The sequence below is a fragment of the Staurois parvus genome, unplaced genomic scaffold (genome assembly GCF_062004578.1).
Source record: "Staurois parvus isolate SC_StPar_1 unplaced genomic scaffold, SC_StPar_1.0 ptg001162l, whole genome shotgun sequence".
Classification (NCBI taxonomy): Eukaryota; Metazoa; Chordata; class Amphibia; order Anura; family Ranidae; genus Staurois; species Staurois parvus.
In genome coordinates this window covers 7,858,679-7,872,943 of record NW_028318958.1, presented here as the reverse complement: position 1 = coordinate 7,872,943, position 14,265 = coordinate 7,858,679, and the positions used below count along the sequence as shown (strand labels likewise).

The window sequence follows — 14,265 nt, the reverse complement described above, 5'->3', positions numbered from 1 at the left end:
CAAAATTTGGCATGAGCAGGGAGACTTCTGCAGCAGACTTTACCGGAGGCAACACAACTGGGAACTCTGGTGGAATGTCTTCCTGATTCAATAAAAGATACTAGAAGCCAAGGAGTGATTGTTAGTTAGCTAATCCAATGCTTACCTGTGCATGACTTCACCAGCATGCAGGAATTGCATGCCACAAAGAATCTCAGCAGTTAGAAATCTGAAGGAGAAAGAAAAGTATGAATTAGCATTCAAAATCATTAAAGACCAATAAAAAGGTAAAGATGATTCCCCCCTATAGTACATAGGGGTATGGATGGACGAGGCTCAGTTGGAGGGGCCTGGCTGTGTCACTGCCTGTGCTCTGTGGTCAGCCACCCCTGATTCCATCACAGCCCTGTCATTGGACTTACCTTATGGGTTGGTAGGCGAGTGGAGCTGAAGTCTTTATCAGGTCCCGAAGATCCCCTCCACTCAGGAATTCCATGGCGAGGAACACATGAGTCTGTATGAAAATAAGACATAAAGGTTACATTAGAGACAAATAATATTTCACGTTGTGGAAGAATATACGAAGGCGCACACACACCGGCAGACAGTGCAATGTGGAATCTTCCTTCAGGAGATTGGGAAAAGCAAACAGAGAAAATGCGTAGGCTGCCATGGCTGGACTATCCTGATCACAAAACTAGTTTTGTCTGTCTGTTAGGGTGATCCAGTCACTTCAGTACTTTGGTCACCATTCTGGAAATCCCATGTAGATCCGGAGGTCTGCCTTCTCCAGACCTTTCAGCTGCAGACTGGTTCTGGCTCAGTGACTTCAATGTTTGAGGCCCCAGGCAGCCAGGCAACTAGCAATTTCAAAAGTAGATCAGCTATGGCAGCCTCTCAGTAAATGGCTTCTTTAAAGAAAACCTCTACTCTGTACAGTTTACTTCACCAACCTCCAGCCTTGTAGGAGACGCTCTAGTGTTCTGCTTTTACCTATACTGCTTCCCCGACTACAGCCAGAGCCCTCAGAAAAACCTGGTGTGGGACACAAGTGGAGCTCCCCTCCGCCACTCACATTTCAGCACTCATTGGCTGAAGGACTAATTGATAGGCCGCAGAACCATCATCGGGGGAAGGGGGGAGGCTTATCCTTTTATAAGTTTTTACTCCCAAAGACGTAATTTCCAGAACATAAATTTTAGGGGGTCTGGGTCAGTAGGGGAGCACAGTACAAGAATAAGATGAAAAAGCTGGAAGATGAAACGACTTACCTCTGTCTGGAACGATCCAAATAGATGAGTAATATACCGAGTGTTCCTGTGCTTTACCAGTATATCACGCTCTGCAGTACAAGTAATGGGGTCACATTCAAGTAGCATTTGCTTTTTAATGATCTTCACGGCCATCTTCTGTTGAGAGGTGACAAGGGAGGCCAACACCACCTTCCCAAAGGCCCCCTTTCCAAGCACTTTATGGAAAGTGAAACTTTTCATTGAGAGTCGGTGTGAGTCATCCTCCATGGCACTGCTGAGTGTGCTCGTCCAATTGCTGCGCTTTGGAGTTTCTGAATATTGCTTTCTCTTGCTGTCATTTTTTTTTTCTGAAGAAATAAAAAAAAACAATTATTTTTAATTCCTGCTATTTACACATCATTTATTGAAGTTACATGGAAACTGTGGACATTTGAATGCATTTGATTTCACATCGGTAAGTGAATGTCATCAGTGTTCTGGAAATGATCTTGTGTCACCTGGTTCTCTGTATGGGAATTCTATACATGGACAATGTGGGGGTTCTGGGCCCTGGGAGTCCATTCTCAGTGCACGGCTTTCTGTGCCAGGACTAATGTAAGTTAAAGTTATTCATTGAAAATTAAAAATTCACCCCAAATAACGATGTGTCCACCAAATGATAGAAATCCTGTGCTGAGATCCTGGTGATAAAGACCATTGATTTGCTACACTACATACGCAGGCTGTGCGTCCTGCTTGGTATGCTTGTGATTTACGCTTTCTCTTTCTCAATGTAATTCCACCATTCTACCTGTCCTAATTAATAATTCCAATATTTTATATTGGTTTTATCTCAGCAGTTGTACTTAAGTCTTTAGTAATGCTTTATAGACAGAAATATGTAGTGCCCTCACTAAAATGATATAAATGAACAAATAGAGAGGAGGCTACAGAGGAGGGGGATGAATCCTGTGGACAGCTGTGTTTATAGACCGTGGTTTCTCAACCTGTGGCCCTCAGAGCCCTGCGATGTAGCTCTCGACCTCAAACCAGGGAAGCGCATGCCTGGGGTCGACAACCCGTTGATCACGATCTGGGTCTGCTGACCCGCCATCCCAGAGCATCAGAATGCAGTTGACATGTTTTTACCACCACCCACCCAACCATTGGTAAAGCATTAGGGGTCACAATGGTGACCTCGCCCCATGCTTCAGGGGGCCCGTGCAGTCTCCTGGCCACATTTTGTTTTACACTTGGACAGGAGAGGCTGCGGGGGCGGCATATACAGCAACTGATCCTCTCTATATTTTCTCCTGCAACCGCTGAAAGCTGGCTTCTCCTCCTTTCCCTCCCGCCTGCATTCAGTGGTTGTAGGAGGAAAATTGTTCATTATGCTATTCAAAATAAAATATTCAAAATTCTGAACCATTTAATTTCATCGTGGCCCGCGACCGGTTATGAAATCGCGTAATACGCCCTCCCTTTTCAAAAGTTTGAGTACCCCTGTTCTAGACACTCTATGATAAAATAAAGGGAATATTATTCTGCTGCTGCAGCCTCCATACAGAGCCCAGAGCATCTGTCCACATGACTGCTCCCTGACAATGGTGAGAATGGCAGAGATGGGGGCAGCAGCCTGCCATATGCAATCCTTTAGTGTACAGGTGGGCTGCCTGTCAGGTCTGTATGTCTCCTTCATACCTCATACCTGTCATCTCGCTCCTCATACCTGTCATCTCACTCCTCATACCTGTCCCCTCACTCCTCATACCTGTCACCTCACTCCTCATACCTGTCACCTCATTCCTCATACCTGTCACCTCTCTCCTCATACCTGTCACCTCACACAAAATCTCATATGAAAGGGAAGGTGGGTACATGAGCAAGCACCACATCCTATGAATCAACAATGAATATAAACGCACCTGTTAGAACACAGATGTGAACGTGACCCATAGGGAATCATGTTAAATGGAGTGTAGTGCGTTTCTGCTACTGTGAAAGCACACTGCAAAATGCACAGGTGTGAGCCTTGCCGTAGGCTAGACTAAACCTTTTGTTTTTCTATAATTATGCTATGTGGCTACTGATTGGATTGTGTGCTAATATAGGTTTTGTAATGTTTGCATTTTGTGGTTTGGTTCAATTATCCTCCAGCTGGAATAGATTCCGCCTTTAGGTGGGAGGTTATAAATAATGAAGCCAACCCATTGTCCAGCTTGCTATGAGTAAGGCCATTTGTGGCTGAAACATGTCAGCATTGTGGAACCTGTGACGTTTACCTGGGTGTCTAATAAGGAAGATTTACAAGCCCAAGGATGAGTGCCAGCATTTACTTTTTTTCTAATTCTTTCTTTAAGGTATGCAGCAAAATGTAGTAGTATGACATGACAGACGATGCTTAATATTATTCCTGAACAGTAAAATGTGAATCATGAAGAAAGATAAAGGACGTCAATAAAGGCGTAGACTAGATTCCAGCACAATAACGTGCAGTGTTTATAGGCTGAGGGCCGTAGCCTCCACCGCAAACATGTCCTGCATTGTGGAGGGAGACCTATATAGGGGAACATAGCCGATGCTTGCATACCAAGAAGATGGCACAAACTGGCAGGTACAGAGCCACTAGGAGGTGGGGAGTGAAACACAGACCTCAGAAGGTGAAAGTCTCCTTGTCCCGCCCCCCAAGCAGCAGTATCTAGCGGTCGAAGCATACCGGATAGCATTTTCTGGATGATGGAGGCAAAATAGAAACCCGAGTGTCTAGGTAAGGGGAAAAAAGGAGAGAAAAGAGGAAGGTTGGGGAGTTTCAGGTGTTCAGATTTCAGTTGTCTTCAGATTTCCCCTCTATTTCTGCCCTGGTGGATCTTTCATCACTTTCCATCCTGGTGACATTGGTGATGAGCACACATGGAGAGGGTGGGTCTCCCTAATGGGGACCTTACAGGGGTTCTAACACTTCCCTACTCTATGCAGTGACCCCTCTAGGTGTATATAGCAGTGACCCCAGTGTATATAGTATATATATGTGAGTGACATATATTGTCCTACAGTGCTTTCATTATATTTCTCTATTACAATTACTTACTATTACTGTCTTTCCTGGTGTTTTGTTGAGTGAGCAGCAGTCCGTGTGGAGCTGCCCTAAGCCCCCCACCTAATTGCCCACACACACTCTTTTGTGGGGCAATAATTTGGGGCTGTGCGGCTGGTTGGCGGTCCTGTGTTGGTTTCTCTTGGTTGGTGTTCAGAGAACCAACATTCTTATTTTTCTTGAATTGGTTCTTCATTGTCCTATGCCCACCCATTTCTGGGTCCTTAACCTGGGGCTGTGCGGCTGTGTCCTGTGCTGGTTCCTTCTGGATTCTGTTCTGAAAATGATCTCTGGTGTGTTTATTGCGAGGCATCATTGAATGATGAGCAATGCTGAAGATAAAGTACAATCGCTTCCTACTCCTTCAGAGGTCAGTCACGATCTGAGCTGCATCTGCTGAGCGCTGCCTATCCTGAGGTTCCCTCACTGATTGGTCAGATGACTGTGGTTGCCGTGACAACCGGAAACTGTTAACCCTGTAGCTGCCAGATTTCAAATCTGCTGGCAGCCAGTTTGTTTCCTGGCTGCTGCTGAAATAATAGGTGACGTGTCTTTTTGAAAATTTGAATTTCTTGGCTGCTACTGAAAAATAACTGACTTTTTTTTTAATTTGAATTTCTTGGCTGCTACTGAAAAATAACTGACTTTTTTTTTTTACATTTAATTTCATGGCTGCTACTGAAAAATAAATTACTTTTTTTTTAAAAAAAATTGAATTTCTTGGCTCCTGCTGAAAAATTCAGTGTATTGTGGGGGTGTGAGACTGAATTCACAAAGACATATCAGTCATTGGAAGGGGGGGGGGGGTCACCTATTTCTGGTCATATAGTATATGTCCTGTACTAGCCTGTAATACTCCTCCATTAGCAGACCATTCCTCACTGTACACGGCTCTAATAGTTGGACTGACAATCACTCCACCATACAATGAATGGGATATGATTGTATACAGACAGAAGGAGCTCTCTTATGGTGGGATGTCAGAGGCACTGGGGAATAATTTTTACTATATAAAGGGAAAAAGTCTAAACAAAAAACAACCCTCATCCTTTACTTTCTGTTATAAAACAACAAAGTAAAATGCGGGGCAATATGGACACCCCATCAATTAATCCTTTTTGTAAAAATGGCACTCCTGGGTACAGAATAGGCGTTATTAATGAGGCAACTCACCTCCAATGCTGGGGAAGATTTTGTTGCCAGTGACACCAATATTGGGGCCTGTTATTGTGGTAACTGATCACCCTACTGGGGCTTTTATTGCACCCACTGACACCAATGTTGGGGGTTACAATTGCTGGCAATAACACCAATATTAAGGATTATCATTGTGGTCACTGACACTAATGTTGGACTTTATTATTGTTGTCAATTACTCCAATCAGGGTGGATTTGATTTAATTCAAACTGTTTTTATATCACAATTTAAATCACTAGTCAGTAAGGCTTGATTTAAATCATAGTTTTCTACATAAAGACTAATTCTTGCTGGTATAACTTTAATATGCAAAAACTCAAAAAATATGCAAACTCAACATTCACTATATAAACTGAAAAATGTTTGAAGATTTTGCTTTCCTTTGGATCACTTAATGAATATTTAGTTGTATAAGCACTGTTTCTGAGAACTGCTGTACATCTTTGTTGCATGGAGTCACCCAACTTCTGGCACCTGTGAACAGGTATTCCAACCCAGGATGGTTGGACTACATTCCACAGTTCTTCCCACAAGTTTTCTATTGGATTAAGATCCGGGGATTGGGCTGGCCACTCCATAACATCAATCTTGTTGGTCTGGAACCAAGATGTTGCACGTTTACTGGTGTGTTTGGGGTCGTTGTCTTGTTGGAACACCCATTTCAAGGGCATTTCCTCTTCAGCATAAGGCAGCATGACCTCTTCAAGTATTCTGATGGATTCAAACTGATCCATGATCCCTGGTATGCGATAAATAGGCCCAACACCGTAGTATGAGAAACATCCCCATATCATGATGCTTGTGCAACCATGCTTCACTGTCTTCACAGTGTACTGTGGCTTGAATTCAGTGTTTGGGGGTCGTCTGACAAACTGTCTCCGGCCACTAGACCCAAAAAGAACAATCTTACTTTCATCAGTTCACAAAATGTTGCGCCATTTCTCTTTAGCCAGTCAATGTGCTCTTTGGCAAATTGTAACCTCTTCAGCATATGTCTTTTTTTCAACAGTGGGACTTTGCGGGGGTTTCTTGCAGATAGCTTGGCTTCACATAGGTGTCTTCTAATTGTAACAGTACTCACAGGTAACTATAGACCTTCTTTGATCTTCCTGGAGCTGATTGTTGGCTGAGTCCTTGCCATTTTGGCTATTCTTCCATTCATTCGAATGGTAGTTTTTTGCTTTCTTCCACGTCTTTCAGGTTTCGGTTGCCATTTTAAAGCATTTGCGATCATTTTAGCTGAGCAGCCTATCATTTTCTGCACTTCTTTATATGTTTTCCCCTCTCGAATCAACTTTTTAATCAAGGTACGCTGTTCTTCTGAACAATGTCTGGAACTACCCATTTTCCTCAGAATTTCAGAGAGAAATGCACTGTAACCAGCATGTACAACATTTGCTGCCTTCCTTCCTTAAATAAGGGCAATAATTGCCACCTGTTTTTCAAAGAATGAATGACTTCACTAATTGAACTCCACTCTGCTATTATTTTGAACATGCCCCTTTCAATTAGTGATTCAATTACGCAGAATCAGCAACATGCATGTCATGACTGTTGGGTCTGTTGGATTTCTATTACTCTACTACACCTGCTAGTAAATTATTTTCCATGTAGAAATATCGTTTCTACCAAAAACAGTAATTGATCAGGTTAGTGATGTCTGACTGCTATTATTTTGAACACAACTGTATATTGTTAAGGTGTCAGGAAAGAGAACTTCTAGGACTGTCACATGAAGCACAGAGAAATAGGTCTCCTCCTGGATGGTTTTATTCTTCATCCTCCCCTCGTCCTGGTAAAAGAGACAAGCAAGATATCACCCCAGGTGGGACTCGAACCCACAATTTCTGGCTTAGGAGGCCAGTGCCTTGTCCATTAGGCCACCGGAGCTTTATTTATCCAGCTATATCTCTCTCTTTCTATCTATGATCTTTAATTTTATCTATAATCTATTAATTTTTAAATTTGCCTTTCTATCTATCTATCTGTCTGTTTGTCTGTGTCTGTCTATCTGTGTATCTGTCTGTCTGTCTATCTATTTGAACATAGTGGAAGTCCATGGGGGGCGCAGGTGAGGTCAGAACGGAGACGGGGCTTAACCCTGTGCATAATGCACTCCTGAACCCTGTGCATAATGCACTCCTGAACTCTTACACTCTGTGGGTTACACATTCCTGAACCCTGTGCATAATGCACTCCTGAACTCTGTGCCCTGTGCATAATGCACTCCTCTTTCTATTGGAGATAAGTCAGTCTTATCCTCTGACTCCTCAGAGGTGCTGCCTTATCAGACTCCTAAACTCTCTGATGATTCAGAGGAAGGCAAAACCCCCCCTTTGTCAGATGGTCTCCAAAGGGAAAAAAAATTCCTTCCTGACCCCCTAAGGCAATCGGTTCATCCCTGAGTCATCAGGCTAGGCTGGGCCTTGACGCCGAGCGGTTGCATATTTGAGTACCATTTGTAAACAAACATGCTGAGAGCATGCACCCTGCGTGCTCCCAGCGCATGAGTTGGAGTACCATGGAAAGGTCCCGATCTCTCCTTGCGATTGGGACCTTTCTGATCATGTGACTGTCATGACAGCCAATCATGGCAGTCACATGAACCTAAACCCCACCCGCCTCAGAGCGTCAGAAACCCCTTAAAGGGCCGCGAGGCGCCGGCGTGAAGGGGTTAGTGTGCGATGGATACTAGCAGATTTCGCCATTTTCTTGCTGGTGAAGATTTTTTTGTTGTTATGACTTAACACGTTAATATATTTTTTGACTTTCGATGCAGATTCATGGCCCCCTGATTTTGTTGGTGGAGAGATGCCCTTAGCTCCTTCTTTAGCGTTTCACTGATGTAGGAATAGTCTTTGAATACATGCTTTCCCTTTTTTGGAATCTCTCTGTCTTTATGGGCCATCAATTCCTCCATCTTCATAGTAAATTCTTCCGGTTGATTCAGAGTCTAGAAAAAGAACAAAGAACATTCAACAATAATTCTGACTAATACAGAAATTGGGGACAAAGCTTGGTGACCCCCAACCCTCGATGTGCAACACTGTATCCTAAGAGGGATCATTCATCCCAGCTCCCTCTAGCGATCTGAAGAAGCATTACACTGCATTAACACCCCCTTGATGTATATCTAATGCCAAGAATAAAAATGTCATTTATTCCAAGTAATTCTTAGATGTGGAGGCTGCATTCATTTTCCTTCTCATTTTCAGCTTTCTCAGCTTGTCTGTGAACTACAAAGCAATCCCCTCTATGTAATGGAGATAAGGAGAGGTGAAGGTGTTTGTAGTTCTAATCAGGCTAGGATGACAACACTTCTTCTCCGTTGGTACAGTAAGTCAGTGTTGTCACCCTAGGACAGGAAGTGTGTTATTGGCATGATCACCAAGTAAAATTAAGCAGGTCTAAGCTGTGCGCCTGACACCTTTGCAGTGCTAAAGACCAATAATAAACAGAATTCATTCAGACGAGTCCCCAGGTCAAGTGACAAAATGTTAGAATTCTGTACAAAAATAAACATTAGATATTGCTAAAAATCTCCCCTCCCCCCCAACATACATGGACCCCTCCATTATTCGTATACTTACTGGTTTTGGAGTAAATGCTGGGGGTGACTTTCCTTGTTCCACCGCAGTCCAGTCAATCGTTTTGAAGAATGGGTGCTGTCTGATGTCCCGTACCAGGATTGCCCGCGTGTGCTGGTCTCGACATAAGAGCTGTAAAGAAGAAAGAAATATGATAAGAAACACTGGAGAACAATAACAATATGTGACCCACAGAACTCCCCATTGTAATATTGGATTCTAACAGTGACATATTTCAGCTTCCGTGATTTTACTTGTAAACCCGCCACTATGTCCTGATTGGATTATTTGTGTCATGTTCACTTATTAGAGGTTGTAAAGTGGTTGTAAACTCTGTTTTTTAATTTTACCTAAAGGTGAGCTTATAATAAAGATTACCTGTAGGTAAAATGAATATCTCCTAAACGTGCACTGTTTAGGAGATATTCTCTCTTCTTTTATACCCGTGCCGTTCTTCAGAGCGGTGTGCTGTGGCCCGGGACTCCCGTGTGCATGTGCGGAAGTGACGTCATCACGACCCAGCCTGTCAGAAGGCCGGAGCTCACGAACCCGGAAGGAAGACGGGTGAATATGGAAGCCTCTACAGGGGTGACAGCGTGCCGCTGGAGGGCTTCGTTTTAATGTAAGTTTTACATAATGTGCTAGTGTACAATGCATGCCAGCACATTAGGACATTACCTTGCAGGGGAATTATTTGTTTGTTTTGTTTTGTCTGCTGTTTATTACCGCTTTAAGGGTATTTTTTTTATAATATTACACAATAGAGTGCACAATGAATTGTTATGAAGAATGTATAAAAATGATCTTTCTATTCATTCTACAACTGCCAGGATTATTTCTTCCACCGATGGCAGCCCCAGGGGAGTTCTATATGCTGTCTGTATAAGGATTGTCTCCAGAAATTGAAGGGCCCATTCACACAGCAACAGAAAGTTGTAGCACACCAAAGCACAGCTGTTCAGTGTCCAGCAGCCATCCATTCTGGCTGCAGTGAACTGGCAGTAGTGGGCGGTGTGGTGCACATTTCATCACATCACACAGCTGCCTTATTTTGTATGAACTTTATTTGAAGTGTGCAGAGTGTACAAAGTTGACACTTCATTCGTGTGACTGTACAGCAGCGTGGTGTGCTGCACAGCTGTATATTGACATGCGATCCAGCTTGGAATGCTGCAATAAAATTCAGCATGTCTGCATTTTATTGCTGGTAACTGCAGCACAGCTCCAAGTGGAGTGGTGACTGGCGTTCTTCCCATGCAATCATGTTTCCTGAACTCCTAACTAGGTCTATAGAAAAGGTTTTGTCTGTTAAATGAAGGTAAAGCTGTATATACTCACGTTATGTATGAGATCATGGAGGTGAACATCCAATTCAGCTGCATAATGAGGGTTCATAATGGTGATTTTCTTCAACAAGTCCTCTTTGTGTATTTCATCGTCGAATGGCCGCACACCCAACGCCATCTCATATACTATCACTCCCAAGGAGTAATAGTCTGCTGTGATGGTGTATGGCAAATCTCCATCAACCTGTAGAAACATAAGGGGAGAAAAAAAGGATGAGAATATTCCTAGGCCAGGCAGAGGACAGAGGAGACTCCATGCTGACATATGTGATGTATGAAGACTCCAGGAATCTTAAAATTGTGCTCAAAATTAATAAAACTAAGGTGGAGCTTTTGAGTATTGGAGGTGGGGCTTAAAGCGGTATTAAACCCAAAAGAAAACATTTATTATACTGCAGTTTACACATTTTTAGATGTGATGGCTGCATTATTTTTTTTTTATGCTTTCTTTTCATTATTTTCACCTTCTAATCCTGGCTGTGAGTCTGTTTAAAAAAGAAAAAACAAGCTGTTCTTCAGATGTAGCAGTTCGAGAGTTGTTACAAACCATTTCCCACTGACAGGGGTGCTTACAATCAGGGCTGCTGTTAGAAACCACGGGGCCCCATACAGCCAAACTGACAGCCCCCCCCCCAGAAAAAAAACAAAACAGTTTACTATGCTTCAGTTATGCATGAACACAATGAGTGATCAGCACCAGTCACTCCTTGTGTTCATTTAGGAAAGGAAGGGGCTGGTAAATGTGACATATTTACCAGACCCTTCCTCCACTCTCAATCCTGAAGAATCCTATTAAGTGCTTGCAGCTGCCAGTGGGTATCAGAGGAGGGAAGCCGGCAGCACTGCGGGGGTGGGGGCACAAAGGTTGGCCTGGACAGAAGGGGAAAAAGAATGTTGCACAGGGAGGGTGACGCGTGCACCAGGAAGGGGGGGATTACTGGGACTGATTTTCTCTATGTCTCGCTCTGCAGCAGCTGAAAGCTAGTGGGAAGGAGAGGAGTAGAAGCCAGCTTTCAGCTAATGCAGAGAGAGCCATTCAGGGGATCGGTTCCAGTAATAGCCCCTTGCCATGTCGATCACCCTCCCTGCCCACATCCGATTCACCCAGCTGCCTAGTCCTCCCTGCTGGTCTGAGCCCTGTACAGGAGGACTGGTGGTACCCCTTATCCACGGCCCTGCTTACAATGTTCAGCTTTTATTTTTTTATGTATAAGCTTTGTCCCAAAAGGTACAAAACTGCTGTAACTGTAGTGTGAGCTGGAGTTTGGTTTCAGTTTATCTAAATTTGCTAGTCAATCTAACATTCCCGTCTCCCCAGACTGACAATGCTGCTGTACAATGATGACCCCTGTGCTCGTTCATCCAGAGTAGGGCGCTGTAGTACAGGAGGTGTGTTACTGGCCTGATTACCAGGTGAAAACAGAAACTAATGCAGCCACCACATCTAATGATTGGTAAACTGCAATATATGACATTTTTTGTTTGGGGTTTAATACCGCTTTATAGTTTACGTATAGCCAAAACCTTTTTCTCCCCAATGAGGCCACCAATAAAAACCTGAGAGAGGGTCTGACTTTTCTCCACTCTTTCCAAAAATGAAAAGAAGGTTTTGCCTAGAGGTACACTTTAATTGTGCATATTAAAGGAGAAAGATAAAGGTGTACGGACCCCAGTAGCTCAGTGTTCACAGGCGCTCACCATGTTAGGCCAGTTGCACATGGATGTAATCATTTACTGGTGTTTATTCTCAGGATCTTGTTGACAGAAGGATCCTGAGTAAAATGTTCCTAACGTGCGTATACATGTGTAAATTCTCCTTCAATGCCAGTGTTGCAATATAAGCATGTATATGCATGTAAAGTCACAGCTGTGTGCATGATTCCATAGACAACAGTGCATCTATATTCAGATTTCTTCCCCCCCCCCCCCCCCGTGTGCAAGAGGCCTTACAGTTAAGGAGTACAGCAGGTGAGCCATTCCTGAAGCTTTTATTCCATTTGTATGTGTGAATCGGGCGGACAGATCCATCCATCTACACCCGCCATCAATGTCCTCTACAAAGACGCTCCAACACTGTTGCAACTCTCAGAACTTCCCACCTTTTATTAGATATAGTTCTGGTCTGGACAGCCACTGAAAGCAACCGGGGGTCCAGTGGAGGAATTCTCCATCAAATGAAAGGGGAGCCCCCTGTATGTCTTCTCTATATCCCATAAAAAACATTACAGTAAAGTCTAATATCAGGAGAATATGAATCTTACCTCTGGAGCCATGTATGCTGCTGTACCTGCCCATCCACTGATTATAGTGGACTTGTTGACGTTCATCTTAGCCAAGCCAAAATCAGCAATTCTTACGTGTCCGGCATGGTCCAGGAGAATGTTATCAGGTTTGAGATCTCTGTGAAGAAAAGAAGTGAACAATTATCTCTTTATATCCCACATTTTATTAAAGAGAGAAAAGATACAAATATACATCTATACAAGGAAGAGTGAACATTGATGGGTGGACATTGGCTTCTTTTATATCCATCTACAGGAAGTTCTCTGTTCTTAGGTTCCCAGCTCCGCCCACCTGCTATATTTATTATGAGGCGTTCTCACTCCTCTTTCTGGATTTTGTATAAATTCTACATTAAGCAGAATATGGCATGAGCAGGGAGACTTCTACAGCAGATGTGTTGCCTCTTGTAAAGTCTCATTCGACTTTACAGGAGGCAACACAACTGGGAACTCTGGTGGAATGTCTTCCTGATTCAATAAAAGATACCAGAAGCCAAGGAGTGATTGTTAGTCAGCTAATCCGATACATACCTGTGCATGACTTCACCAGCATGCAGGAATTGCATGCCACAAAGAATCTCAGCAGTTAGAAATCTGAAGGAAAAAAGAAAAGTATGAATTAGCATTCAAAATCATTAAAGACCAATAAAAAGGTAAAGATGATTTCCCCCTATAATACATAGGGGTATGGATGGACGAGGCTCAGTTGGAGGGGCCTGGCTGTGTCACTGCCTGTGCTCTGTGGTCAGCCACCCCTGATTCCATCACAGCCCTGTCATTGAACTTACCTTATGGGTTGGTAGGCGAGTGGAGCTGAAGTCTTTATCAGGTCCCGAAGATCCCCTCCACTCAGGAATTCCATGGCGAGGAACACATGAGTCTGTATGAAAATAAGAGATAAAGGTTACATTAGAGACAAGTAAAATTTCACTTTGTGGAAGAATATACGAAGGCGCACACACACCGGCAGACAATGCAATGTGGAATCTTCCTTCAGGAGATTGGGAAAAGCAAACAGAGAAAATACGAAGGCTGCCATGGCTGGACTATCCTGATCACAATACTAGTTTTGTCTGTCTGTTAGGGTGATCCAGTCACTTCAGTACTTTGGTCACCATTCTGGAAGTCCCATGTAGATCCAGAAGCCTGCCTTCTCCAGTCCTTTTAGCTGCAGACTGGTTCTGGCTCAGTGACTTTAATTTTCGAGGCCCCAGGCAGCCAGGCAACTAGCAATTTCAAAAGTAGATCAGCTATGGCAGCCTCTCAGTAAATGGCTTCTTTAAAGAAAACCTCTACTCTGTACAGTTTACTTCACCAACCTCCAGCCTTGTAGTAGGCGCTCTAGAGTTCTGCTTTTACCTCTACTGCTTCCCCGACTACAGCCAGAGCCCTCAGAAAAACCTGGTGTGGGACACAAGTGGAGCTCCCCTCCGCCACTCACATTTCAGCACTCATTGGCTGAAGGACTAATTGATAGGCCGCCTTAGATTGTACACCCCTTGAGGGTTAGGGACTAAAGTGAATGTACAATATATATATGTAAAGCG

General features: G+C 43.5%; 1 protein-coding gene, 1 non-coding gene and 1 pseudogene across 3 annotated transcripts in view; 2 read left to right on the top strand and 1 right to left on the bottom strand.

The window, feature by feature from the left end:
- The window catches only part of LOC149439062 (protein DOP1B-like), a 657,792-nt gene that overhangs the window by 446,367 nt on the left and 197,160 nt on the right, over positions 1-14,265 (top strand). The window lies entirely within an intron of this gene.
- TRNAR-CCU (transfer RNA arginine (anticodon CCU)) lies at positions 7,321-7,393 on the bottom strand. The gene has a single exon. It is a non-coding gene; the product is annotated as a tRNA-Arg (tRNA).
- The window catches only part of LOC149439064 (palmitoyltransferase ZDHHC23-like), a 33,589-nt pseudogene continuing 28,896 nt past the window's right edge, over positions 9,573-14,265 (top strand). The window contains exon 1 of the transcript XR_016307871.1: positions 9,573-9,712. The product of XR_016307871.1 is annotated as a palmitoyltransferase ZDHHC23-like (transcript). The remainder of the gene's footprint in view (positions 9,713-14,265) is intronic.